The sequence below is a fragment of the Ctenopharyngodon idella genome, chromosome 21 (assembly GCF_019924925.1).
Source record: "Ctenopharyngodon idella isolate HZGC_01 chromosome 21, HZGC01, whole genome shotgun sequence".
Taxonomy (NCBI): domain Eukaryota; kingdom Metazoa; phylum Chordata; class Actinopteri; order Cypriniformes; family Xenocyprididae; genus Ctenopharyngodon; species Ctenopharyngodon idella.
In genome coordinates this window covers 27,562,121-27,587,495 of record NC_067240.1, presented here as the reverse complement: position 1 = coordinate 27,587,495, position 25,375 = coordinate 27,562,121, and the positions used below count along the sequence as shown (strand labels likewise).

The 25,375-nt window shown below is 37.1% G+C and overlaps 1 protein-coding gene across 1 annotated transcript in view; it reads left to right on the top strand.

The window, feature by feature from the left end:
- The first annotated feature begins 1,279 nt into the window (after positions 1–1,279).
- Positions 1,280–25,375, top strand: part of LOC127503965 (protein Shroom2-like) — a 25,957-nt gene continuing 1,861 nt past the window's right edge. Inside the window, exon 1 of the mRNA XM_051878243.1 lies at positions 1,280–1,448. The gene's annotated coding sequence lies outside the window, so the exon portion shown is untranslated. The remainder of the gene's footprint in view (positions 1,449–25,375) is intronic.

The following is a 25,375-nucleotide window of genomic DNA, read 5'->3' as shown; positions in this document are numbered from 1 at the left end:
CTTGAGCTCTAATAGTTTAATTGTGATCACAATCCCGTTGGCATTTAGATCTCGCATAGCTGGGTCATGCATAGCATTACTGAAAGCACTTAAATCAGATTGCAGGAAAAAAAATACAATAAGTTTCAGTTCACATTGTGCCCATTGAACTAATAACACTTTTTCATCTAATGACCAAGGCTTAGATTGCTTTCCATTTGTAGTGTTAGATAAAAATACATTAGGTTCAAAACTTTGCAATAATTAAAGTCCCCCTGTGGTGAAAATCCAGTTTTTAATGTTGTTTATATGTCTATGTGGTGTTTTTAATATGCTTTAAGACAAACCATGAGCAAATTCATAAGTCAGCACCATTACTGATCTCACATATGCTGATCAAAACAGATCTCACCCCCATTTCCCAGGTTATCCATTTTTATGTTGATATTAAAAATCGTGTAGATTTAGCAATATAGCGGGTGTATGATGTATATTACGATGTTATGATGAACTATATGCCTTTCTCCACTGACGTTCTGAGTTGTTTAAAGCGTTTATAAGGATACTGATTTTCAGAAGGCAGCTGTCTGACTCTAAGATGGGAACATGGTTTGTGTAACATTAGCAACACATTATTAGCTGTTTGATAACATATCAACCGATCATATTAATTAGCATTATGTGTCTGATGTTGTAAAGAGCGATACCGTTGTGCAGCGTTTACCTCAGTAAGTTGACCGAGTGGATCTCTGAGCTGGTGCGAGTGAGTGGAGGCGGAGCTAATTTGCATATTCATAGATCCGTGTATAATAAATGAGGCAAGGGTGTAGTTACATTCAAGCTATTTTAAGGCGTGATGAATTTTTTTTCACAGGAAAAAACATTTAAATATGTAATTTTGGTGATCAAAGATGAGTTTTATAATTACTTTAACATTGTTTTCATGTTTGAAATGATTGAGAATGATTTATGAAGGATCATGTGACTGAAGACTGGAGTAATGATGCTGAAAATTCAGCTTTGATCACAGGAATAAATTACATTTTAAAATATATTCAAGTAGAGAACAGTTTCTACTTCTCAATATTACAGATTTTTGCTGTATCTTTGACCAAATAATTGCAGCCTTGGTGAGCAGAAGAGACTTCTTTCAAAAACATTAAACTCGTGACTTCCTATTCATATTACATGTTTACAGTTAATGCAGCGTTAGCTTTTACATAAACAAATCTCTTCGTCGTTGATGGACAGTTTAGTTCACTTTCTCCTGAGATCGCCCCGCCCCCTTCTGGCCCCGCCCTCTGCTCGCTGATTAGCTCTCGAGACAGAGGTGGCAGTAGCCTCACTTTCCCTGAAGACACACGGAATTATGTTTATAACTCTCAGTTTAAGACATTAACCCGACAGCTGGTGTGATGAAACACAGTCGAGTCGAGCAGTGAGGTCGGAACACATCCTGACAGAAGCAGGTAAGCAGCTCCAGGGGGAGTTTCTTTAAAAGTGCTGGTATCGTTTTGTAAATATGATAGTTTCGGTCAACGGCTCACGGCAACAGGTGGATAAAATCATGTCTCTGTATAGACGGTAAATATTTAGAACGGTTTCACTTTTAGTAACCGGATGTTCACTCAAAAGTGTGTACTTTTAATACGGGTTAATTTTAACGCTATTACACAAGAGGTTTTTTGTGTTGAACTGCATTATGTTCGGGGACTTTGTCCCACCAGGGAAAGAGGTAATCACGCAGAACAGATTCTGACCATCTAGTCTCCCCTCACTATACATATACCATCTTGAGAAAATAAAACAGCCTTAAAAAGCTTGACCAGACTGGGAGACCAGCTGAAAACCAGCTAAGACCAGGTTTTATCAGCAGGTATATGGAGTATTATGGCACAGCATTTGTTCATAACAGTTATTGCATCACTGTGATTGGTCACAGTCCAGTTTAGATTAATTATTCAGTGTGCCTTTGGCTTAGTAATATGTGCAAGATGAATTAAGAGTGGTGAAAATGTGACATTGTTCTCAGGAAACCAGACACTGGCGTTTTATCCAGTTGCTGAAACTCTATATCAGTCTTGAGTTGCAAACTGCCTCCCCAAGTTCTCTGTAGGGCTTTTCTGGATCTAGGAATAACACAGAATAAAAACACAAACACAGTTGCACCTACAGGAAACCACACAATGCTCTTGTCAGTAAGACACACCTTCAGAGAATGCATTCACCGAGCATTTTTAAGCAAGTTTGCTGTTCTTTAACAAAAACAAAGAAGCTTTGCATGCTTGCATTGTCGTTAAAAAAACACCTCAATTATGCATGCATGCTGTAAAATATCACTTGTATAACTCGAGGAATGACTAGGTTTTACAGTAGCAATGTCGATTTGCATAAAGACAATTCATTTATTGTTTGGATGTTACTTTAATGTGCAGTACATCCTCAATGCAAACTGGTTTATCCAGACAACAAACTTGTTTATCTGTTAAATGCATCTGGAACTGTGGTTTTTGACAATGATCTTCTGGGGTTAAAAAAGCCTAACTTTTTGTTTGAAATTAAATGTCGTTAACGTGTGTTTCAAACGCTTTAAATGCCGTCACTCTCATTTGGAAACTGCCATATGGCTCTGTTACACGCATTAAAAATGCCATTATCGGTGAGGCAGGTGTAAGCCAGGCGTGATGAAGGTAAACCGATCTGGTGCACAGTCACCTGAGCTCTTGCTGTAATAAATATTGTCAAACAGTTCTTAGTGTGCTAGGATGTACTTGTTTCGGCTGCTGCCTTGTCTGGTCACCTCTTGAGTTAATAGTTCATTTAAAAGTGAAAAATCATTCATCATTTAGATTTTTGAGTGTGGAGCACAGAAAGAGAAGTGGTAAAGAATTTATCAGCCTTTTTTCATTTAATGAAAGTGACTATGACTATGACTAGAGGTGTAAAGTACTTGAGTAAATGTAATTAGTTACTGTACTTAAGTATCTTTTTGGCTACTTTGTAGTTGTACTGAGTATCAAAGATATTGGCAACTTTTACTCTTTACTTGACTACATTTTTGAGCAAGTAAATGTACTTTTTACTCCACTACATTTGTGATGAGTCATGCAATTACAGATTAAATTTTTCATGGCAGCTAACTTTTTCTGCAGCAGTTTGTTTCTGATATAAAGAAGCAACATCGCCATCTAAGGGCATTGAAGGTACTATATCTTTTGCCTTTACTCACCCAAAACTTGTCAACAAGGATGCTTTACGTGAATGCGAGTGCATTAGCAGGTAGTTGCTGATCGCAGATGTTTTATTTATTAGATGAGGAAATGACCGCAGCTGGTGATGAGGCTCAAACCAGCACATACAGTAGACTTTGACTATTTAATTTGACTCAACATTTTTTTATTTATCCGCTATACTGACAAGACCGTTTTGAAGGATATTGGTTTACTTATGGCCTTTCTGTGCACTTGAGCTCAACTGAGACTTGAGAGTTTGTAGACGTTTAAGAGGTTGTTGTGTCAGCCTTGATTTATTGCAAAATTGAGGTGTTCAGTTTTATTTTGATTTTAGAAAATTTCTCATCTTACAAATCAATTGTTTCTTATTTTCACTGTCATGTCTCTCAGGACTAGTGCATCTCTGAGCCTACATTCAGCACGAGTAAAATACTTAAGTACTGTTAAATTCAGATACTTTAAGACTTACTCAAGTCGTATTGGAATTGGTTACTTGTAACTTGTAATGGAGTCATTTTCGATGTAAGGTATCAGTACTTTTACTCAAGTATGGTTTTCAGCTACTCTTTACACCTCTGACTATGACTATCATGCCAAAATAACAACGACAACAAAAAAGCTTTATAAAATATAAAAAAAAAAAAAAATACGTTTTTTTTTTTAAATGTGAGATCTACATTGAAGGGGGAAATTATCACTTTCCAAAAACAAACACACACACACAAAAAAAAACTTGCCCATGCAAAATGATAAGATTTTTTAATTTTTTAATTTTTATTGTAATAATAGCTAGGGCTGCATGATATATCGATTTAGCATCAATATCGCGATGTGTGCATCCACAATAGTCGCATCACAGTATGTGTGATGTCAAGTATAGGGATTGTAGTTGATCCATAATCCACAGACGAGACCCCACGGTTTGAAACGCAGGTCTTTCTCGGATTAATTGCAAAGTTTAACCATCATAGAGTGAAAGTTTATCATTTGCATGTGTTTTAGGTCATGTCAGTTTAAACATTCAAGCGGTTTTAAGCCATTCGAGCACAAGAAGATGCGAAAGAGAACTCAATTCAGTACTCGTGCGTAACAAAGATTGTTTAATTTATACAGTGAAGACTTTACAGTGTTATTTTACATTTGAGTATTCAATTTCTGTACCTGAATACTGTTAGACTTACCTGAAAAACATAAAGCGCTGTTTATTTCATTTGTATCTTTGTTCTGCGGTATTTATCTATGCTTGTAATTTATTATTTTCTTTGCAGATTCACTCTCCTGCAAAATCAACCCAATCAATCTAGAATTATTTGTTCTTTCCAAATAGAGCTATTCATTTGGTGAAACTGTTTTCATATTGCAATATATATAGCAAAAAAAAATAATAATGATATATATATATATATATACATATATATAGTGCAGCCCTATAATAATAGCACATAGTGTTGTCACAATACTAAAATTTCTAACTTTTATTTCTAAAACTATACATTTCTAAAAAAAAAAAAAAAATATATATATATATATATATATATATATATATATATATATATATATATATATATATATATTCAATACTATTTTCAATGCCACAGGGAAAAATGGTCACAATATTAAAGGTAGGATAAACACTTTTTGTTGTACTGGTTGAAACTCTCTTTACATCCTGAATCTGATAACAATCAATAATAGAAGTAGGGATGCACCGATATGTAAATTTTGGCTTATACCGATAACCGAAAATTCTTTATATTTGAAAGCTGAAATATTGACCGATAAATCAACATTTTTATATACTTTTTGAGAGCCTGATTACAAAAACAAAAGTCTCACCATTAAAAGCCATGTACCAAACACTTCAACATAAATTAAACATGTACAGTACGCTATGGTAAAAAAAACACTACGGTCATTCTTATTTGATTAAACACAATGTGTGTCAATGCACTGTCAGAGAGAAGAGAGAGTAAGAAAGCACAGCTGGTAGTATTGGTGTATATCGATACTGTGGAAAATAAATATTGAAACCCTTCAGAAATATTCTGAATCAATATGTATCGCTACAATCTTTATTCGTTACCTTTCATTCTACAGAAGTTGCAAGTGTTAGACAAAATTATTGGTAGTTTTCTCTTCACATTCGGTCGGATGGTCACATACTGACTTGTGAATCTCAAATCGGATCTGAAAATCCTCCATGCAGCCCTGTGCAAATTTCCCTTGGAAATAAATGTCTATCCACATTTTTCCTGAGCAACTAATGGGTGCTGTCATGAATACTGTTTTCCATGTGTGGTCTCATTATAAATCAGATGCAAGAAAGAGTTAAACATTAACTCAGATTCAATATGTGCTGTTGTTGATCGCCACAAAAATAAGACTTTAAAAGGAAATATTCATATTGAAGACCAACAATTTGTGTCCTGTGTATTACACTAATACTGAAGAGACGAGCATTCCCGCAGCATTAAAATGTTTGTGTGTGATTTCTGTTTTGGTGAGAACAATGCTACGGGACGAACCCTTTTAAACAACGCTCACATTCTGGCTGTCATTTCATCGTGTCACATGTTGTTTTAATGAAAGTGATCGATACTTTTATCAAAACAACATGTGACGGGATGAACTAGAATAAAATTATGGCTGGTATGGGAGCTTTTGTTTAAAATAAAGCGTTAACTCATTTTAAATAGGCCTACACATTTAATTTCTGTATCTTAAAAAGATATATTATTGCATGTGTGAACTCAAAATGTTGATGTGTTTATGTAAAATTATTTTCACTTCCCTCGTACACTGTTTTTCGGCACACTTCAAAAGAGCGTAAAACATTTTAAACAGAAAACAAAAACATTCTGTTATGAATAATGAGGAACTTCATCGCTCAGGAAGAAAGCTGGATAATGTGTTAGTCTAATCGTCCTAAGCGGTGTAAAGGTGGCAAATGTAATAGTGAAGTTTGCCAACTAAATATCTCAGCATTTAGTTCATGTCGTCCTTTCATTATTCTAGCATTCACAATCATGTGACCCACTTGTAATTTATTAAATGAGAGAGCTGTCTATTAACTTGTGTAACTCATAAAGAGGAATCAGCATGATCCAAGCGGCTCAACCTGGAATTCCAGTAGAATGTGACAGATTGCTTCAGCATCTCCGAGTGATCGAGCAAGACAAAAGCCCACTGTCAGACAATGAAGCGTCTGACATTATAATACACTCAGTTGGGTGCATTATAGATAATCTACTGAAAATGCCACTCTGTTTGTTCAGCAAAAGTTGTACCAGTTTTTAATGGCAATAAACCAGACTCTGCTTTGGCATGCATGGAGTTCAAGATCATGTTAATAAAAATAAGACATCCCCAACTGGGCTCCAGACTGCGACTAAAACGGTCACATTTGCGACCAAAAATATTGATTTGTGAGTAATATTTTTTGCTGAGATGTTATGTTATGATTAAAAAATTTTGTTTTTTTTTCTTGCATGTTCTGTGATGAGTAGCCCATCACATCTTTTGTTGTGTTGACGTAATAAAATGTGACGACACACAGCAAAGTTGCGGTGGAAAAAACCTCACTGAGTTTGAGAGCCAAAATATGAACGGGAACAGTGAGGATCAGCTTTCCACGTCAGAAACGTATGTCAAAACTAGGAAAAAAATCAGGCTTTTTCAAAGCCCTCATCTCTATTGAGCAACAACGCTGACGGCTGTGCCAGCATGAGAGAGAAAACGATGGAGACGTGTCAATGATTGAACATCCAAGTATTGTAAAAGTGCAAGAAGGCTATTTCATGCACACAACGTGGATAAACTACAGCAGATAATTGTTATCTGAGTGGACTCGAACTAATTGTTAGAGGGGTCCTATAATGCCCCTTTCACAAGATGTAATATAAGTCTCTGGTGTCTCCAGAATGTGTCTGTGAAGTTTCAGCTCAAAATACCCCACAGATCATTTATTATAGCTTGTTAAATTTGCCCCTATTTGGGTGTGAGCAAAAACACGCCGTTTTTGTGTGTGTCCCTTTAAATGCAAATGAGCTGCTGCTCCCGGCCCCCTTTCCAGAAGAGGGCGGAGCTCTAACATCTCACGCTTCGGTTGCTCAACAACAACAAAGCTGGAGAATCTCACGCAGCCAAAATGAGGATTGTCAGTAACGGTGTTCAGCCTTACATTGTTCAAACCGGAGTCGACACTGATGGAGAGACTCGGGAAGAAGTTACAACTTTTAGAATGAAACTGGACGTTTCTGAATGGTTAGTGGATAAATTTATGTAGCTGCTGTGGAGTTGATTCAACTCATCGACTAGCATGTGCCGTCATGTTAATCTTTTGTGCAAATCCAGTGTTGAATTGACCCTCGTTTGTGAAGCAGTCCAGTGTAAAATGACGGCATGTCAACAACACTCTACTACAACAACTCTTCCTCTTCTCTAAAGCAGCCCAAAATGTCCTCACCCCCTTTGTTGTGTGTTCTCGGGGGTGGGGTTTATGTAAATTTTATCGTTTGTGATGTCACCAACCCAGGAAGAAGCTCGTTGTAGTCCCTACCAGCCGTTTGTTGTAGTCCTTAAACAGAGAAAAGAAAATATCTCCCTTTGATTGGATCTTTGAGCGTTGTAACTTTGCAGATGTTATTTATGCTCAAACAGCAACATTACACACTAACTAAAGTTAAAAAAGTGAAATCATAATCAACCACCCCTTTAACAATTCTCGTTTTTAATTGATACTGATAAGGATTCTTATTCTCAATATATTTTAATCTTTGATGTTTTCTGTTACTGCCTGAACTTCACATTATTTGTAGCGCAGCCATCCATAGTCACAGTAAAAATTTGTACTTAACTTTTACCTTTAATATGTCACTTTTAATGTTTGTTAATTTTAGATAACGATTAACAAACTTCCAGCTCTCCAATTTTGTCAATTTTTATCACGAAATACAAGCAATAAATGTCATTTTGGCACTTAATGTGGCCTGACAGATCGCTCGATCAGCATTTCGACCTTTTACCTCAGAAAAGCCATTCAATGCTCATAAACTTGTTAGTCACCTAGAAAAATAACTATAGAAAGGGACATTTGCTAAATATATGCAGTATATCACATTATCCTTATATTTTTACTTAACCTGTTGTCTACATAAGAAAGAATGGAAGGAGCTAAAAAAGCTTCATTACACTGTGTCTCGTTTACAAAACAAAATGCTCCGAACAAACATAATGCTGCGATGCGATCAGGGACGCCATTAAAATAAATTATCCACTTGTTTCTGACGCTCGGATCCTTGCATGGAGCATGTCAGAAACTGAACGCTGTATACTGTATCAGCGTAGACAGCATCAGTGATTTATAATGATTTCTATTTGCTTTTGATGCGACGCTCACATCCAGTGTAGGCAAATGTCAGCCGTTAAGCTACTAAACGCCAGTGGGCGGAGCCTATGGAGTGATGATGTATAACTATTAGTCGATGTCTTGCTCTGGAGGCGGTCATATGCAAATGTTGGATGGATGTTTTACTGGTATAAAGACCTCTTATATGTCAAAAGATCATGGCAAATTTGATTTCTCATGTCATGATGTCTTTAAATTTTGGTAATGACTGTGTTCATAATGTCACAATCTGAAGCTGTGTTCACACTGACAGTGATTCAGTCAGTTTGAGGTTGTTTGTCGCTGAGCTCTTGGTTTCTACTAGGAGGTACTACTTTGCCATGGTATCCAGCTGTATCACGCAGCGAATCACTGTCTGCACTCTCATTGGTAGTCTTCGAATCTTGTCGCTGCTCATTTGCATAAAGTCCACCTTTCCTCAACTTTGTCACATCACCAGCGTTCTCTGTCGCTCATGCATCTTCCTTGAAACCATTGTCATTTTAGCTCATAAAAAAGGTATTCAGACTGTGGTAGACATGGTTTTTATCCTATAATTACTTTGCATTTCAGGCATATTTCAAACACCAAGATGTCTGGCTTAGCAGACTGAAAAACAGCAACATTGCATACCTCTTCCATCTCTCCACTTTCCATGATTTTCTTTTTTCCCTCTCTATAGTCCTTCACCTCTGAATTAATGCCAGGTAACAAAGTTCAAAGTGCTAAACTGAGGCAATGCAACGGGCAGAAGTTTAATCTGTTTTGTTCCAACGCATCTCTCTCTCTCTCTCTCTCTCTCTCCCCCCCCCACTGTAAAGGCTGGTCTTTGTCATCTGCTGTAATTAACAAAAGTGCAGGGATTGAACACATTTGTCACATTCCTTCCATATTAAGATTTTAATAGCAGCTATTATCATATATTGGTTTATTTTTACCTTAAAGGTCTTTGTGTTGAGCTTCAAGCGTCCTACGCAGTGTAAAGGATGAGCAGCTCTGAAAGCTGAACTTTCCATTAGCTGTAGTTGTAAGTAAGAGTGTCTTTGTTTCTGAGATCTTTTTGAGTCATTCTACAGAACAGGTGCTGATTTTTGTCCCTCATATACGTGTGTAATAATGTGAATAACCAACTTTTCAACACCCATAAGACCTTCATTCATCCTCAGAACACAAATTAAGATATTTTTGATGAAATCTGAGAGGTTTCTGTCCCTCCATAGAGATCCAACGCAATTACCAAGGTCCAGAAAGGTAGTAAAGACGTCATTAAAGTAATCAATAGCCGCGTTTCCACTGTCGGGCCTAAAGCGGGTGTGCTAGTGCGTGCCAGGGCCAGTCGCAGTTTCACTGTCACTTCCGGGGCTTGATCGTGTATCATCAGGGCTTCCTCGGGGCCAGCGGCCAGGGTTTTTCGGCCCGCTTTGGACCAAGGTCTGGCTCGGGCTCGGGCTTGAGGAAGTGGTTACGAACAAAGGTGGAGTTAATCTGTGTGTGGAGATGGAGGCGCCATGGATGATTACATGTAGGTGACCAGCTAACATCAGCATTAAAGACTTTTAAAAACATTTTAGCTCAAAAATCACTTTCAGACAGCAGCAAGTGATCCGATGTGGATTCTGATCACCAGGACTATGCGCTCTATTACCATAGTAAACATGGTAAATACAATGGCTTGAAGAAATCAGACAAATCATATACGTAGGCTCTCACAATCATGTATTTATTTTATCTGTCAGCACGTCTCATCTCTTAACGGACTGTCTGATATCCATATTTAGCTCTGCATATTTCATAAAATAAAGCAACTCCAGTTTTTCCGGGATTCCTGTTTCTCAGACTGAAAATATAACTGTTGGGACTGTCACTGGAGAGAGTGCTAAAGCTCCTCAGGTCGTATTTTTGGTGGAAAATTTGTAGAAATTATCATTCTTTCTAAATGTGATGTAAACATACTGTCCCGTAACTGCAAATAAACAGAAACAGACGCGACTGAATAAGTGCGTGTGTCCTCTTTCTTTTGTGAAATAACAGTAAATACCACTTTATTTCTGTGACTGATGTTTAATCTTGACACAAATGAATTCATTGTGATCAATTTGTTTGGTAAAACATCGATGCTTGGGTTTTTAAATCAACAAAATGCCAACAAACGCCTGCTTTTATCATGTTCACTTTACGATCTTGCTTATTTTTCTGATAAAACTTCCATTTGTTTGTGAAATGACGGGTTTTTGTGACGTTGTTCCAGAGAGGCGTGTTACGGGCGGGTTTTAGTGAAGCGCTGCGGAGCTTCTGGCCCGACGGTGGAAATGCAGAGTGATTTTGGGCTCGTGCTACAAGTCCGGAGCTATTAGCCTAACCTGGCCCGCTGAAAGCCCTGCCTCGCACTGACCCGACAGTGGAAAAGCGGATATTGGTACTCCAGTGGCTTAAACTCAATTTTATAAAGTGTCGCAGATCAATATTTTCGTAAGTAAAGTGGTAAATTATGAAATTGTGTTTAAACCACTGGAGTCACATGGAGTACTTTAATGATGTCTTTACTGCCTTTCTGGACCTTGAAAGTGGTAGTTGTGTTGGATCTCTGTGGAGGGACAGAAACCTCTTATATTTCATCAAAAATATCTTAATTTGTGTTCTGAAGATGAACGAAGGTCTTACGGATGTGGAACAACATGAGGGTGAGTAATTAATGACATAATTTTCATTTTTGGGTGAACTAACCCTTTAAAACTCATTCTAATGTGCGAAAAACAGCAAGTGTGATGTTATAAAAACATGAATGAAATATAATGCGATTTACGTTGTCATTGTACTAAAAAAATAATTAAAATATAATCTGGAAAATATTAACATTAACACTTTTTTTCATTATTTGTTTGATTTGATGGTTATAAAACACTACTTTAAAAATCTCATCAAACTGGAAAAGTGACCTGTTTCATATAATAATTCTTATATCTTAAGATCTCTAATTCTCAGAAGACTTTACAGATTCTGTTTTTTGTTTTTTTTATTTTATTTTTTGCAGCGCAAGGGGAAAAATGTGGACAAATTTAACTTCCAACGTAGATGTGCAGGTATGTGCTAGTGACTCCTGTCAATGTCAACAAGTGGGAAGATGTTCTTCACTGGTTTGATCTGGCTGAGATAACATTTCTCAGTGGTGTCAGCATGTACAGTAGGCTAAAATGGTTTCACAGTGCTTTTTGCAAACCAATCACAGGATATGTGTGTGATCTCTCGGTCGATCAAACTGTTTTTATTTGCAAGTCAAATATGAGAGGAACAAATGCAAATGTTAGTGTATGCTGTAGGTTGTCATGGTCTCTTAATGTTGGCACAGTTACATTACTTCACCTTTGCTTAGTTAAATGATTGTCAGCAATCTCAAGGTCAATGAAGAGGAATCCAGAAAGGAATGTTTGAGTCATTAAGGTTGTCTTCACATGACTACCCTTATAAAGACCTGGCAACGGTAAAGAGAAAACACACTCCTAAAGACATGTCCAGACTATATTTCACCCCAAAATCAAAAGAAGAAAATAAATTTTATTTTGCTACAAAGTAATTCTCATTACTGTAAAGCAAAAATGCGCCCTGCGTGACAATAATAAAGTCCTAAAATAAGCTTCACTTTCTTACGCAAACTATAGATTCTTATTTCTTTCTTTTGATTTTCAGGTGAAATATGACCTAACAGATTTTGTGAGAATCATGCTAGTGTTAAATAGACCTAGTTGAACAAAATTAAAGCATTTTTATTTTATTTGTCTTACTTATTAGTTTGTCTGTACTGCAATTAGCAAAAAAACTACCATGAAAAAGAATCATGATGAGATAGTGGATTGTGATCCTGCCTGAAAAAGCTATATGTGATATTTTTGCTATATCACCCACTCAGATAAGTATTGTAAACATATTCAGTTCTGTGTTGAGTTATCTTAGTAGTCAGCTGAACTGTTTGTTACTGTGCTGAGTGTGAATGACAGCTAGCAGTCACCTGATACCACCTCTACCTGGCCGATGTAATGTGAGAATTTAAGCAATTTCCACTGCCCAGGTAGGATTACTTATCTGTTTTTCTGCTTATTTTCCAACTGAGTTGCAAAAGTAGAAAAAAGTGCACCGAGCAGTCTTTTAGCGGTCTTGAAATACTTTACCAGCCCAGGGGTTTGGAGATATTTGAGATTGCCTATACAGCATTTGGCATCGCCATTAGATGACTTGCAGTATTTTCTTGTAGAGAGTTCCTCTATGAGGCTTACATATTATGTAAGGGATAATAAAAGTGAAACTTTGTCCTTATTGGCTGTAAACAGAACATTTCTGCAATCCACCTTGTTACAAGACAAGTCCTAGGCAGTTAATTTCCTATCAGTAACAGCAGCTACTGAAACTGAATCATCAGAGAAAGCCATGAGTCATGAGTATCTATGTCAGAATGTTTACAATCAAGTGCTGTGAATCACATGACATAATACCATATGTGCTGCGTATGTGTGAAATTATCTTGCACGTTGTAATCACCTTGCTACTGATAAGGACTCAATAAGACTGCCTGCTATAAAAACACTAAACGACTGAGGATCAAACTCTTCCAAACACAACAAACTCAGGCAGAAACATACACCGATCAGGCATAACATTATGAGCACTGACAGGTGAAGTGGATGGGACATACTATTAGGCAGTAAGTGAACATTTTGTCCTCAAAGTCGATGTGTTACAAGCAGGAAAAATGGGCGAGTGTAAGGATTTGAGTGAGTTTGACAAGAGCCAAATTGTGATGGCTAGACGACTGGGTCAGAGCATCTCCAAAACTGCAGCTCTTGTGGGGTGTTCCCGGTCTGCAGTGGTCAGTATCTATCAAAAGTGCTCCGAGGAAGGAACAGTGGTGAACCGGCGACAGGGTCATGGGCAGCCGAGGGTCATTAATGCACGTGGGGAACGAAGGCTGGCCTGTGTGGTCCGATCCAACAGACGAGCTACTGTAGCTCAAATTGCTCAAGAAGTTAATGCTGGTTCTGATAGAAAGGTGTCAGAATACACAGAGCATCACAGTTTGTTGCGTATGGAGCTGCATAGCTGCAGACCAGTCAGGGCCCTCATGCTGACCCCTGTCCACCGCCGAAAGAGCCAACAGTGGGCATCAGAACTGGACCACGGAGCAATGGAAGAAGGTGGCCTGGTCTGATGAATCATGTTTTCTTTTACATCACGTGGATGGCCGGGTGCGTGTGCATCGCTTACCTGGGGAACACATGGCACCAGGATGCACTATGGGAAAAAGGCAAGCCGGCGGAGGCAGTGTGATGCTTTGGGCAATGTTCTGCTGGGAAACCTTGGGTCCTGCCATCCATGTGGATGTTACTTTGACACGTACCACCTACCTAAGCATTGTTGCAGACCATGTACACCCTTTCATGGAAACGGTATTCCCTGGTGGCTGTGGCCTCTTTCAGCAGGATAATGCTCCTGCCACAAAGCAAAAATGGTTCAGGAATGGTTTGAGGAGCACAACAAGGAGTTTGAGGTGTTGACTTGGCCTCCAAATTCCCCAGATCTCAATCCAATCAAGCATCTGTGGGATGTGCTGAACAAACAAGTACGATCCATGGAGGCTCCACCTCACAAATTACAGGACTTAAAGGATCTGCTGCAACATCTTGATGCAGATACCACAGCACACCTTCAGGGGTCTAGTGGAGTCCATACCTCGACAGGTCAGGGCTGTTTTGGCAGCAAACGTGGACCTACACAATATTAGGAAGGTGGTCATAATGTTATACCTGATCAGTGTGTGTGTGTGTGTGTGTATAATAAATAAATAAATATATAATATATATATAATATACACACCCACCAGTATTTAATGATATTTTTTGTTATTAATGATCAGAAAAAGCAATTCTCCACTGAGTAATATAGTTTAGTAGTCCATTAAAAGGTAACATTGTAACTTGAACACTTGAGCTTCAGTAATGGTTTGGGTACATCCCATCTACGGTTTTCAGCCGTGACCGCATATAGAAACTGGAAAATGGAAACCAAGCTTCATTTTTTTGATGTGATGCGAAAGAACAAAACAGGCCTGATTATAGTCATTCTAGAACAGGAAAGAAATAGACGCTTTGTGACGTCATTGAATTGTACAGCGAGTTCGATCACTGCAACGCCCCTGAGAAAAGATTATGTCATGGTTCATCACTCTTTTCTTATCCTGACACCTTTTGTGTCCTTCCTCAAAGGACCATACCTTCCTTCCTTTACCTACTCTATTTCCCTGGTTTTGTTTTCAGTGGCTTCTTTGAGTTTTTAGGTAATGAAAGCCCACCAATAAGTATTCATGACATAGATGACAATTATTTCTAAAGTTCTTGTTGTTTTTTAGCAAAGGCTCCCACTACTTTTTTGTTCTGTTGCTTTCCAGCTATTAAGGATGGACAGAATAGAACAGGAAGGGCAAAATGAAGAAAGTCAAATCTCAAAAGTGGGGCATTTCCTCACTGATGCTCCTACACGTCCTTTTACTGTCTTTTGTTACACTTTTTCATTCACTTTGTCCTGTTACCTAAGCGAGGCAATGTTAAGAATGTCGTAATTTGGCACAAACATTTCCCTGGTTAAAGTTCAGTTGCCTCTTCATTGGTTTTTAGTTCTGTAAAATTTCACCTCCACCTTTCTGGAGAGGTTTGACAGGTGGTAATACTTCAAACATTGTGTTCTTATGAAATGTTGGTGTTAGTGTCATACCTGTCATGCAAAGCTCATTTTATGTTCTAATCAAACTAAAAAAGAAGTAAATATATTTAAAACTATTGCATTTGAATGCTTGATAGGCTTTTGTCCTCACACAAGTAGTAGTAGCTTTACTCGGCTGTGTTTACTTGACCTCATTGTTTCTTTGAGAGAAATGACTTTCAGGATTTGAATACAATCACATTTTATCCTTAATTCCATTTCAACCTAAACAAAAAGAAAGGAACAAATCGGATTTACAAAGGCAGAAAGTGTTCTTATACACTATATGGTCAAATGATCTGGATACTCCCTTATAATTAATGGGTTTGTTTATTATATACTAACAATAACTACCTAGAACACTGTGGATTTACTGTGCAACTACATGTTGTTCTGTAAAATTCCCTGAGTTTGACGTATGGTTAGGATTAGGGTTTATAGAGGTTAGAGTTAGGTTTTTGGGGTAAGGGTTGGGTTATGGGGTTAGCGGTAAACAGTTCATTTCAGTACAGTGGTTGTACCTTAATATTATAAAGTGATGAGAATACTTTTTGTGTGCCAAAAACAAAACAAAATAATGACTTTTCAACAATATCTAGTGATGGGCGTTTTCAAAACACTGCTTCATGAAGCTTCAAAGCTTTACAAATCTTTTGTTTCGAATCAGTGGTTCAGAGCGTGTAAACGAAGCCTCGTTTACTGAAACCACGTGACTTTGGCGCTCCGAACCACTGATTCAAAACAAAAGATTCGTAAAGCTTTGAAGCAGTTTTGAAATCACCCATCACAGGATATTGTTGGATAAAGTCATTATTTTGTTTTTTTTGGCACACAAAAAGTATTCTCGTCGCTTCATGACATTAAGGTTGAACCACTGTAGTCACATGAACTGTTTTAAATAAGTCTTAAGTAGCTTTCTGGGCATTTCAAAGTGTTAATTATCTTGCTGGCAATGCAGGCCTCACTGAGCCATCGGATTTTATCAAAAATATCTTAATTTGTGTTCTGAAGATGAATGAAGGTCTTACGGGTGTGGAACGACATGAGGGTGAGTAATTAATGACATAATTTTCATTTTTGGGTGAACTAACACTTTAAGAATTGTGATTCTACAAGTATTGCGATTCAATATTGCTATGTATTGCGCTTTTTGTTTACGTTTTTAACTCTAGACCATGGGGCAAAGTTGAATGATACACTTACACATGATGGTGCAGGTCATTTATCCGTAGATGTCTCTCCGTCCGATATAACAGACTATGTTTACTAGGACACTCACGAAGACCGGCATTTTTTGCCATAATTTTGTGTGAATATGTCCGTTCAAGCGTAAGAAGACGTGAAAGAGAACTCAATTCAGTATTCGCACGCTGTCTGAGAAGCGGCTTTCTGTGCGCGCATATATGAGGCCCCTGGATTTTCACTCATGACTACAAATTCAGTCCTTCTACAAGTGCACAAGCATAAGTTTGTTTAGACACATTTCTAAAGCGTATTACTTCTTCAAATGACTTTTTTGGAGCATTGCCATAGACTTAGCAATTATTTTGCATTGCTAAATTGCTTTTTAACAAATAACCTACTTCTGTAAGTATTATCATAATTTGCATTGATCTTGCTTGTTAACTGCATTAAAAGTCTGGGTCAGAACCACTGAATGTAATCCCAGACAACAATCCCAGCGAGACTGGGTCGAAAATGCTATTGTGGCATTGATCTGTTATAAGACTTATAAAATTAAAAGTCACAACATTCACGATCCATTTTACTTCCAAAACATGACACATTTCTGAGAGAAACAGAATATTTGAAGTAAGAAATGTAGGGCAGGATTTTATAATCCCGTTGTAAAGGAAGGTTATTTCAGAGAGCTTTAGAAAACACCCTCGAGTTCAAGAAAGAGAAAAGTAGTCTTAAAGTATTTAAACTGGAAAGCATTCTCCTTAGGAGTTCACATTCAAAATAAGTCAGTCAATGTTGATTCCTTGTTGACTTCACATATCAGACAGCTAAATATTAATGACAAAACCCAAAGATATGTGGCCCGATCGGGTGTTCTGATCAATGTATAACACATGTAATATTTGGTATTTATTTATTGTGTTTGAGACTTCAGCCTCACATTTTGAATGACCTATTAAGGTGATTAAGATGCAATGACATCATCCTGGAGGAGAGCGCATGATAATTCCCCGCTGGTCTTGGTCTTGTGGCACTATGGAAATGAAAGTCATGCTGTAAAGTACCTCTTAATCCTCATGGAATTCCACCCATCCATGCTCAAAAATCCCCTTATCACATTTAGGCAACCACATCTCATTTCCACCATATCTCAGGTTATGTTCCATTCTGTGGTCAAAATAACACTTACCTTACAAGAATGCAAATTATTTTTTAGTGCTAAGGCTAAATTTGTAGTATTCAAATGACGCATTTTGCATGATTTGACAAGGACACAGGTTATTTGTAAATGACAAGGAAATTATCACATTTGAGACAAAAATTGAAACGAAAAATTAAATTCATTGAAAGCTTTTGGGATTTACTCACCCTAAGGCCATCCTATGTGTGTATGACTTTATCTTCTTTCAGACAAATACAGTCAAAGTAATATTTAAAAATATCCTGGCCACAAGAGTATCCCGTGACGTTATGTATGACGCAGGATGTAGGAGTATCGTAAGCTTAGACGCCTCTCGCAGTTCAAACAAATAGATCTGGGCAACAAACTCAAGCTCTTCTTCTCTTATATCGAAAACCTCTGACATTTCTCTTAAAAAATTCTCATTTTAGACTTCTAATTTGTGACCGGTGTTTTGTTTTGCTCTATCCTCTGTGCTTCTGCGTTCGTCAATACGTCATGTGTCGGGTCAGAGGTCATTCTTCTGCCAGAACTAGACTCGCGTATGGCCAGAAGCCAGTTATTATAGTTTATAAAGTTTTATAACATGGATATTTTTCTTACAAAAACCCATCACTTCACTTCAGAAGGCCTTTATTAACCCCCTGGAGTCTTTTATGATGGATGGATGCACTTTTTTGGGCTTCAAAATCAGGCCCCCCATTCACTACCATTATAAAGCTTGGATATGTTTTAATATAACTCTGATTGTGTTTGTCTGAAAGAAGATAGTCACCTAGAATGGCTTGAGGGTGAGTAAATCATGGGATAATTTTCATTTTTGGGCGAACCATCCCTTTAAGAGACTCATTGACCCTGACGCACATTCATGAGGAGCTGCAGGTGTCCTCCTTGCAATATAATTTCCTTTTTATGTACGTTTATGCCAAAATACTTGATGAGGGTTTTTTTTCCAAGAATTTTTCATCATTTATTTCTCATGTCAGTAATTGTTAGTACTATCTTGTTTTGTCTGTTTATGAGGACAGATGACAGATGGATGATACTTAGAGTGTGAGTAAGGTTAAGAATAGCTCACCTTTGTTAGTCAAAGGCTTTTGTGAATTCATAAGTTCAACTGTCAGGTGGGAGTGGCAGAAGCAATTACAGCTCGGGATTCCTCACAATGAAGAAAACACATTAGGTAATAGTGGGCATGAATGTGAACGCCTGCTGAGAGCTGCAAAGGTGTTCGGTTGTTTAACTGTTTGATCCTGTCAGCTAGTAGAACCAGCATGAAGTACTCGTTGGACAGATTACCTTAACTTAAGAGAATATGGCCAAGGAAGAATTGTATATAGTTTCAGATTGGAGTGTCTGACTTCAAATTGCAGATCTGAGCACAGTTTGAGACTGTCGAGAGGAAACATGGAAGATGACTGAAAATCTGAGAAGTAGGAGAAACCATGCTGATATGAACAAAATCTCATTTGTGATTTTTCTTTCCTGGGTGGGCAATATGACCAAAATCTTATTTCACGGTATGAGACATTTTATTTCACGATGAAGATTATTAAAAATAAGAAATTAAATAATCATGTGTATTAAAACACTGCATACTCTTCACTGAATGAATCAATTATGAACTGATTCTTAATAAAGATGATTCAGTCAAGAGCAGTGAGTGATTTTCTCTTTGTCTTTTGTTTTGTGATTAACATTATTGAGACAGACAGCAGTTTATTATGTTGCTGTCCCTTTAAGACCGAATGCACTGATCCAATATACTGACACACCGGTTTACATTCGGATCCAGTATAAGTCATAACCGACTATGGGCCTGTTTACACCTGGTCATTCATGCGTTTTTACTTATCGGATAGCTATCTGATTTATCAAAATGATTGTATTTACACTTGGCCACAAATGTGTCTCCACAAAACAGATATAAATCCAATCTTCAGTTCCCGCACCAAATGCAGATTTAATGGAGTTCACGTCACTGAAAGCAACAAATATGAGCTGCATTTTATTGATCATTCAGAGCAGGGCAACAGCACTGGTAAGATCATGTAGTCTCATTACTTTTAATGAAGATGATTGTGTTTTGAGCGCCTGTGACTTAGGCCTACTTTCAGTTTCTTTTGCGGCAGTTTGTGCATCGGCTTGCTGAAGAGATCCTCAGCTGCTCATCTGCGGTGATGCGTGTTGCAGTAGCACTGTCATATCTGGCAATAACATGTTATTTAGCCTATAACATGCTCTAAAACTTTATTTTTTAGTATTTTTGGGAGGAGTAAAATTTACATATGTGGTTTCAACAACCAGATGCATTTAGACTTGCTCAGTTTTGACTGGAATGAGTCCCAGACCACTTCCTGAAGTGGTTTGAGAACTGAGAAAGAGAACTGAATTCACGATCGAATGCTGTCTCAGAGAGGAGACTTTCTGTGCGCGCACTTCATGTGTGTCAGTCAGCGAGAGCACCAGCTGAGTTTTTTTTCACAGCTTATTGTGCTTAATAACTCTAATAACTCTCAACTACGGCTGCACGATTAATCGAAATTAAACCGAGCGGTATTGCAAAAAATTTTTTTTTTTTTTATGTGCAGCTTGTCAGTGAAGCACAGCTCTGTGATCAGTAGTAAATGCTGCTCCATCTGACAGCCAGAGGGCGCTCTCTGCCCTGCAGAAGTACAATATAACACACGTCGTTCCAAGAAAATCCCTGTGGGTATCATACTATCGCTGTAGCTGAATAAACAGAAGATTGAAACGCTTTGATTGATTAAACATGACTAATAAACACACGAATATGACAATATATGGTTTATCTGAGTTCTTGAAGCCTTCTCTGGTATTCTCATGATAATAAAGTATATTTATAATGCAATGTTAATCGACATAGCCTTTATTACTGCATAGAATACTATGAAATAATATGTTGTGTGCCTTATTCTGTGTAACAAGCCACACATCACATGTTATGAAGTGAGTTTGGAGTAAAATAAATGCTTCTCATGTTTGGAAAGATGTTTGACGCGTGTTACTTTTTCAAATACACGTTATATACGACTCAAACTCAGTGATTTCAGATGGAGCAGCATTTACTACTGATCATAGAGTCAAGCTGCGCATAAAATAAATCACAGCCTTTGTGATTTCATAATCACAGTAAGCCAAATTGGTTTAAGTGGAATTTCAGGTTAATTTTGACTAATTGTGCAGCCCTACTCTCAACATCAAGCATGTCCTACTTTTTATTTTCCCATTCATGCATGTTTTTATATATTTATATATTTGCATACTGCGAAATAAATGATATAGTAAAATCTCAAATGATACACAATAACATTTCCTACAACAACGGCTGTACATAAGTTCTACTTGTTCTGCCAGCTCGAATGATTTTGAATGGGATAATGTGTTGGATGATGAAGCCATTACAGTACTAAAGGGAGGGCCGGCCCATCTCTGAGAGGGTCTGTGCTCTCCAAAAATCTGCCTCTCCTGTTTGGCAGCTCTCTCCGTGCAGAGGACTCTGGGAATAAATGGCACCGGGGCCCTCTTTATTCTGAAGCTGGCCAGGAATGCAAGGCCTTTTTTTTCACTCCTCAGACACCATTATCAGCGGTGAAATATTCACTATGCTGCACCCATTGTGCACTTGCAGGGTGGACGTCACAAACTAGGAGGCCCATCCTGTCGGCGTTTGTCTGAGGAGAGATTTGCTGCACTGACCCAACAGCCAATCAGACTGAACTCCCCAGGATATGCCTGCAGAGAAGTTTAAAGAGTTTAAGACTACTAAACTAAACTACAAATAAAGAAATAAAGTTTCTAAACTACTACACTCTTAAAAATACTGGGTTAAAAGTTGGATTGAAAATGGACACCCAGCAATTGGGTTGTTTTAACCCAGCGAATGGGCTGTTTTAACACAGCGATTGGGTTGTTTTAACCCAGTGATTGGGTTGTTTTTAATACGTTGTTTTAACCCAGCAAATGGGCTGTTTTAACCCAGCGATTGGGTTGTTTTAACCCAGTGATTGGGTTGTTTTTAATGCGTTGTTTTAACCCAGCGATTGGGTTGTTTTAACCCAGCGAATGGGTTGTTTTAGCCCAGCGAATGGGTTGTTTTTAATGCGTTGTTTTAACCCAGCGAATGGGCTGTTTTAACCCAGCAAATGGGTTGTTTTAACCCAGCGAATGGGTTTAGTTTTATTTAACCCAACTATTGTTTCAAATTTACTGTATTGCTTGCTAAAAATGAACCCAAAGTATGTTGTAAATTAACATTTATTAATGTTTAAAAAAAAAAAAAAGAACATTTATTAATAAGCTTTAATGAATAATAATTAAACAAACATTTATTAAATTGCTTATTAATAAATGTTCACCTTTTGATTATTATTGTTGCTTCTGTTGTGTCTGATTTTTAATTTCCAACCTACTTTGGGTTCATTTTAAGCCAGCCATAAAGCAATTTTTATACAATAGTAGGGGTAAATAAAACTGCCCAGCATGTTGGGTCAAACATTTAGCCCAACAGCTGGGTTAAAACAATCCAGTCACTGGGTTTGTCCGTTTTCAACCTAACCTGGGTTGTTTTTAACCCAGCATTTTTTTTTTTTAGAGTGTACTCTGCTAAGAGAAGCTTGGCAGCGTTTCTTACTTCCTGCAGTTAGCATAACAAAGTAGTAAACATCTATTAACTTACAGTGACATTAAACATCAGAGAGAGGTAAACAGTATGACACTGATGCAGCCTAGCATTTGTTACTGACTCTGCATGAATTCAAACTGAATGGGGATCAAAAACGTCAGCCTTGCATATACAGAACCTCTGTTGTTTCCTGTAGTTCTTGTGAATTTCGTCACTAGCCTGCATTGCCCTTCCTTCCACTTGAGTGTTTCTCTGTACTGGTGCCCAGATCATTATGTAGCATTTCCTGCTCATGAACACTCATGTTTCTATACAGCAAAATGTAATTAGAGCATAATGTTCTCATTGTCAGTCAAAACAAGTGTTTTTTGTAGAGTTTAATGGCTAAATCTGATAGCATTTCTAAAGTTTACTACTGTTGTTTACTGTGAATGTTTGTTGTCCGATGATAGAAGAATCACCATGGTTCAAACATGCTCTGTTATGTCTACTGACCAAAGACCTACAAATATAAATTTAAGATAGGATCTTTTATAAAGTTGGCATTCATTGAATATCTCGAAAGTACATAATCCATCTAAGAGTTCTCACATGATTACTGCCGAAATGTTTTAGCTCGGGTAAAATTGCATTCCAGACATTTTCGATCACTCCCCCATCCACCCGTCCTTCTTCAGGACTCTTATTAAGCTTGTCATCATTGATCTCTATGCTGCTGCTCATTATTTTATATCGCTCTTCTTTAGAAAAACATGTTTTAGAATATCTAAGAACCACCATTTAGAATAAAGACACTATATAGAGCTGTTACCAATCAAATGTAATCACTAACAACAAAATTCATCTTTGCACTGAGTGATCACATGACAGGAAATAGGAAGTTTTTAATTTCAAAATAAAATTGTTTATTGAACAAACAGCTCTCTTGCTCATGTGATATTGCTTAATTATATCATATGGTATAATATATAAAAATTTTTCTTGAATTTTGTGGGCATTTCTCTTAATCTTAGTGACAACCCCTCGTTGATTTCTGATCTGGCATCACAATCAATAACTTATTTCTAGTTTGATTTCTTTTGTTACTGTTGTGTCGGGTCAGAAATCAAGTTAGAAATAAGTTATGAATTGCTATTGAAGCAGGAAGTTTTACATCTAATCACATAAATGATGTTAACAAATAAATCAGTCACTGCATCGACAATTTAGTGATATCCCAGTAGTTGACTCGTTTTGAAATAAAATCCTGAGTCGTCTTAGTCTGAGACAGGGTCGAGACCCTCGAAAGACCTTCGCAAAATGCTTTCGAGTACTACAACACTACTAAGTGCACACTACTTCCGTGAGACTTGACTGTCTAAAAGTATGCAGTTTAAGCATTTTTTTTTTTTTTTTGTTACATACTTTACATACTTTACCAACCAGCTTCATCAGTTTCCTTGTTAACAAAAAAAAAAAAATTGCAAGTCGTCAAGCTTTCTTTAAAGGACTTCATCCTGACAGTGAGCTGGTAAATAGGGCTCAAGGAAATAACTTGGAATTAAAAGAATTTTGCACATGAAGGCTGAAATCAGATTGCTTAGTAATTATCTCAGGGGACTTTTAGAGTACTGCACTGTACCAAGCACTACACTCCAGTGGAGATTGAAGAGCTCTGAGGTGAAATAGAGATGAACTGGTCTGAAAATGATTGATCACAGTTCAGTATTATCACAGCATTGTTAAACTGTGCTGGAAAAATACTGGTACACAAACTGAAATCATTTCAATTTTATATAAAAAAAAACCAACAAACACCAAATAAATTTTGTTGTTTAATAATGGATTTTAAATTAAAAAATGTTGGTTTCATGACTTACAACATTTATTCATACATTCATTTATATAAATCCCCACAGCACTTTGTTGCAACGGTTGTCTTCTGATATCTGATGATAAATGATATCTCTATTTTCTGGGATTTTGTTGATCACAATATTTATTTTGCCGAGTGTGTTTTGTGCTGCTGCTTCTTTGGTCAGTTTAGGCCTGTCGTGGACAGCTGACTCCCAAAGCTTTTTGTGTTCTTCATGGTCAGTCACAGCAGTGACAGGAATTAACTCTTTCTTTAAGGGGTGACATTTGTAACCTTGATTTGAATCATTTGAAAATTGATTTCCAGGGGCAATTTTTACCTTTTATAAGGGCAATTGTTTGTAAGTTATGATGCTAACATTTTACATACCAATGGAATTCAATTCAACAATTCAATTACAATTTTTATACCACAACAACTAATATAAAGTTCAAACATTTTTAAAGACAGGTAACAGTCAGTAATAAAATAAGAACAAATAAACAAAGTACAAATGTAACATTAACAGTTAGGGCTGGGTATTGACACAATTTTCATGATTCGATTCGATTACTATTCACATGCTTTCAATTACGATGTCGATTCGATATCGATTATTTGTGGATGTAGTATTTCAGTTACAGCACATGGCAAATTTTCTAGAGGTAAAAAATCTCTCAACTAATGCTGTTAACTACACATGTAAGTCAGTTGGTACTAATATAATAATATTGAAGGTTAAATTAACTTATTTATATACAAACACTTAAATTACACTCAATGATGTTTTTATTATAAATAAAGTTTAGAATTACATAATCATATTTCTACTCCAATTCGTTTTTTTTTTTGTTTTTTTTATATATATATACATTTAAATCGCAGCTGTCATAACTGATTTATTCAAACGTGCATTAAATATTGAAGAACATTAAAAATTATAATGAATATGTAATGGTGCATAGCTATATTTATCAGAATGTTGCTTTCTAGAGTACACTTTTCTAGCTGACTAATGAGTTTACACTGAATATGTTTTTCTGAGTTAAATGTGATGTTACGTGACATTGTTTACAAGCTGTTTTATTGACGTCCTTTTCGAGGTTGAAACACTGATTGAGCTATTACATGCGACATGATACGGATTTTGGTAAGTTGTACTGTATATTTTAACATACCTTCAGATGTTTAG